Source organism: Mustela erminea, chromosome 5 (assembly GCF_009829155.1).
Source record: "Mustela erminea isolate mMusErm1 chromosome 5, mMusErm1.Pri, whole genome shotgun sequence".
Classification (NCBI taxonomy): Eukaryota; Metazoa; Chordata; class Mammalia; order Carnivora; family Mustelidae; genus Mustela; species Mustela erminea.
The window spans coordinates 137,809,098-137,814,283 of NC_045618.1; positions in this window are offsets into that span (position 1 = coordinate 137,809,098).

The window sequence follows — 5,186 nt, forward strand, 5'->3', positions numbered from 1 at the left end:
ACCCCAAGGTCTGCTTTCATTTCCTCGAACAAGTCTCTGGACTGGGCCCTCACACGGGCATGGTTTCTGGGGAGCCAGGTCTGAGCCCGGGTCCCTGGTGTCCCCATTTTGGCCCTTCTATTCTCATGGTCCTAAGTTCTGGCCACTCTACGTGCCATGCCTCTGGACTTCTTCAACAGGACGACTTCTTCTTCTTCTTCTTCTTTTTTTTTTTTTTAAGATTTTATTTATTTATTTGACAGAGAAAGACACAGCAGGAGAGGGAACACGAGCAGGGGGACTAGGAGAGGGAAAGCAGTCCTTCCGCTGAGCAGAGAGCCCGATGTGGCGCTTGATCCCAGGACCCTGGGATCACGACCTGAGCAGAAGGCAGACGCTTAATGACTGAGCCACCCAGTCGCCCCCAACAGGACTTCTAGAAAGCCTCTTGAGAAATAGTTCATTTTCTCAGGGTTACTTTTTTGTATGGCAAAACATACATAACATTTACCATTTTAACCGGTTTTTAAGTGCACAGCTCAGGGGCATGAAGCAATAACACTGTTATGCCTAACCCACCCATCCATCTGCGGAACTCTTTTCATCTTGTAAAACCAAAACTCTGTCCCCCCCAAACACCAGCTCTCCGTTTCCCTGCCCCAGCCCCACCCCCAACCCCCCTTCCTGCTCTCTGTCTTTATGAATTTGACTCCTCTAGGGACCTCGAATCAGTGGATCACGCAGTATCTGTCTTTTTGAAAAAAATCTCTCTTTGGTAACTAGCTAATTTCACTTAGCCTACGAGTCCTCAGGGTTCCTCCGTGTTGTGGTGTACTGTGGATCTTTCTTCCATCTTACGGCTGAACGACATTCGGTTGTATGTGCCTAATACCGCATTCCGTTTATCCGTTCATCCCACTGACGGACATGGGGTTTTGCACCCCTTAACTCTCGTGAATGATGCTGCAAAGGGCAGGGGTGCACAGAGCTGTCTGCTCAAGTCCCTGCCTCCCATTCCTTTGGACAAGTGTGTAAACCCAGCGCTAGAATTGCCGCATCCTAGGGCAATTCTACATTTAATTGCTTTAAGAACCGTCCAGCTGTTTTCTGCAGCTGCTATGCTTCTTTACATTCTCCAGCGGTACGTCTGGCCAGCTTCTCTGGCCAGCCTGGGCGCCGAGTGCCTGTCCTGGGGCCAGTGTGACTACGCTAGAATCAGAGAGAGAAGGCAATATTTGAAAATATGAGAATCTAGGTTGAGGAACAACTCAGGGACGTTAGGAAAACAGAGGAGAAGCCATCAAGAGGTGTTCGAGGGAATAACTCTGAGCACAGCACAGAGCCAACATGCAGAACTCGCTGCATTACCAAGCCTCCAAGTGTACTTGTAATCATGGATAATTTTATGACTTCTTACCAGATGCCTGGTAAACCCCTTAATATAAAAAGCAATGATTTTTCTTTTGCCAAAGGACTTGGGAAATACCTCTCCTGAAACTGCAAATACCAAAGATACCAAGCAGAGAGCAAAAACACCCATGCAAACCTGTCTAGCTTTCCCAATAAAGAACATTACAGGAACAGAGGATTTTTTTACATGCTCATAAAATGATTATACTTGTTCTGAGAATTTCCTGGTTTGAGCATGACTGTTACAGACCCATTTCATAAGTTGATTTATTTGTTTAATGGTATCTGCGGGGACCTGTGTTTTAATTCCAGTTGGCTTGGCTTTTTTTTTTTTTCTTTCCTGTTTTCCTTTCCCGCCCATATCACATCTGAAAAATCTCTTTCCGGCACACACATTTGAAAGTGGCTAGAATTGTCAGAGATTCTCAGTGCTCCAAAATTCTGTTGGTGTTCGCAGCTGCTAACATCCCGGTCTGAGACTTTCCTTGCCTTGGATACTCATTGGTTATTTCTGCTGTTGCACTTACCAAAATAAAAATTCGACTTCAGCTTGTTCCTCTCCAGGAAAGGGCTGGTGAGCAGTTTTCTGACAATTGTATATTAAATGCAGGTGACTTCATGAAAGCACTTTTCTGTCTGGCCCAATACATTAACCATAACCCACAGTTTCTTCCAAGGAACTGGAATGAATTAAATTGTTAATAAAACCTTACTTACCTGGATAAACTCATTTCTAGTTTGCATTTAGATTCCCTAATGCATCTTTCCAGATTGTTATTTGTAAAATAAAAAGCTAGACGTGTTTACTTAGAAAGCCAAACATCAGACCCTAATCCTGGTTCCCATCCAAGTTTTTTGCAACATTTTTTTTTTTTTTTACATTTCCTACTGTGTTATGAACCATTGTGTATTTCATTTAGCATGACTTGATAACTCCCACCCCGGATCCGAATGAAAAGCTGGGCACTGAATTCACATCTCTGCATACATTTTTTTTTTTTTTCCTATCACACCCCTGAAACCTGTACTATTTTGGATGGGAAAGAAGCCGAAACTACAGTTTAGAAATCCATTTTTGAGCTGGGCCTCTGCAATGAGGCCTCCCCGGCTGCTGGTAGAAGTTTTCCAGGATTATGAAGTGTCTTTTTAAGAAGCCACCTAGAGGAATGTTGCTGTGCCCCCTGCGAAATCATTCTAGAAGGCTGGATCTTTCAGAAGAGCCAACATGGTAAACTCCACGAAGGAGAAAAATGAGCCTGAGGAATCAGTCATCTTTCCTCTTCTCCCTGCCAAAAACAGTTTCTGGCACATAGTATGCCTTAAGTGAGGGCTTGCTGACTTGATTAACTGAACAAATGAATAATGAGGACGACTTACTGCACCTTATTTCCCTGTTTGCCTTTTTCTAGTAAACCCAGTGCCAAATTTAATGCTCTGATACAGTGAACTATATTCGCCCGGACATGTGATCGAATTGCTTTTCCTTTCTTTTTAAACATGTAAGAGTTCTATTTAAACAATTTTATTATATACCTGTCTTCATTGAAAGTACTAAAGATAATGTCTTTCCATTTACACTGACATCCACTGAGCACATACTTTTCCCAACGTCGCCTGATATCTTCGGTTCATCAACCCCCCATGCCAGGAATCGGTGTTCTATTTAATAGATGAAGACACCTAAATATTTTGTCCTTGATTTCTGGGGGTGGGGGAAGTAGTAGCCAACATTTTCATAGTGCTTCCTACCTGTCACGTGCTATGCCAATCATTTGATGTAATCCTCAGAAAAGCATTTCACCAGGTAGCTATTCCGGCCATCCCCACTTTGTGGATTAAGAAACTGAGACTTTCCAATTAGGTAATTCACTGCAGGGCCTGCTGCTGGGAAGTGGCAGGAGTGGGATTCGAACCCAGGTTCCTATCTCCCAGGCCAGTGCACTCAGTATTCCTAGGCACAGTGCAAGAATATCAATGTAGTCATGTTTTCATTCAGATGCAAATGATTTGTTTCCCCTTAACTGCAAGCATCCATTTGCGTAGGTCCCACTAAGGGGGCTTAGGATGGCCAAGGTGGGTATTCCTGCAGAGATGAAAGTTTGCTAGACCAGGAGACACTGGAACGAGGAAGAGGGTCTCAGGCACCATAAACTCACCTCTGCCATGTGTTGCAGGGACCATTCAGGGGAGAGGCAGGGTGCTGTCTAGGCCTGAGGGAGGCCCGGCAGCAAGGGGCCCAGCCCCAACCTGGCACTGCCCGCACGTTGCAGTTCTGACCTCAAACTCGTTCTTCTTTTCCGGAAGCTTCTCCCTGCTCTGACCACAAAACAAAGGCATCAGACTCTCTGTTGTTGTTGTCGTTGTCCTCAAGAGCTGGTAGGCCAGAGAACCCTTTTGTCCTTCCGCCTGTCAGTTTGCAGGAAAGCCAGCTCTGAACACCCTCCCTCCCGTGAGCCTGCCACGGAGGAGCCCGTCCCGTCAAGTGCCTGAGAAACTCGACAGGAACGTCAGAGATGAGGTGCCTGAGGTTTATCAAGTTTTCGAGATTACACCTCCATAAAGCCATTTACAAGACCGCTCAGCGCCCGGCCGCCGAGCCTCCCCGTGCATAACGGCCACCTCCGGCGGGCGCCAGCACCGGAGAGGAGCCGGGAGCCCCGCAGCCCCGCCACCCACCCACCCACCCATCAGACCCACCCTGTCCCTGTCAGGAGGAGGGGCCGAGGGCTCGGCGCTGCTTCCCTTATAATCAAATTTTCACTGCGCTCTCTGACAGGTTTTTAAGTCACTTAAGGGATCTATTTATATGTGAAAGCATCAGCATCGTGCCGTAAATCCAACCGCAAGCCAGTCCCGTGTTTTATTAAGTTTAAGTTCAGTGAGAGTGCAAAGCAAGCGAGGGTCCCGTGTCTCTCCGTTACATCTGATTTGCGGTTCCCATAAAAAGGCCCACATGCCGCTGTCTCAGATGTGTTTTGGATTGAAAATAGGATTAATGTGCTAAAGTGTGATTAGAATGGTTAAACGCGATTAATTGGAACAGACTGCTGCTGCCAAGGGAGCTCCTCCGAGGCTGGCCCCGCTCCAGGTGACCAAGTGAACAAAGCCGGCCAACGGTCCAACTGGCTGGGCGGCCCGCCTCCCGCGCCCGGCCCGCGCATTTTCCCCTCGCCAGCCTGTCTCAGGCCAGATTAAATGCAGCTGAGAATGCTGGGCTCGCGCGGCCGCGGCCGTCCTCCGGGAATAGGCAGGAACCCCGGCCCGGCCCGGCCGCGTCGGTGCCGGCCGAGGGCCGCCGCGCAACAAGGGGCAGCGGGCCAGGTGGCTGGGCTGGGGGGCGGGAGTAATTTGGGGTTTTTAAAATGATCTATTAAACCCCTGAACTTTAATCAAGCTGCTACCACTCTGAAGACTCGGATTTACCCCCGGAGCCCAGGCCCTGGCCTGAAGCCCTACGGGGTCTCCTGCGGGGCCATCGGGTGGCCGGGGGGGCCCTCTCAGACCTGGGCCACTGCCACTCCCAAGGGGTTTTGTCCTTGGCCACCAGGCTGGATGGAACCTTCCTCCTGTCTCTGCCCCCAAAACACATGGAGACTTGAAAGCTGAGGTAGCCAACATTCCTGCCATCCCACACTCCCGACCCCCAGCCTGCCTGGTGTGGGGTCCCCCTTGGCTGTGGCTGGTTTCCCCACATTAAAGTCAAGGGGTCTCCCCAGATGCGGTCTTCCAGGCGATGCTGCCTCCAAGACAACGGGCAGACTGGGGGAGGAAGAGGTGACTTTTACTCTAAAATCTCC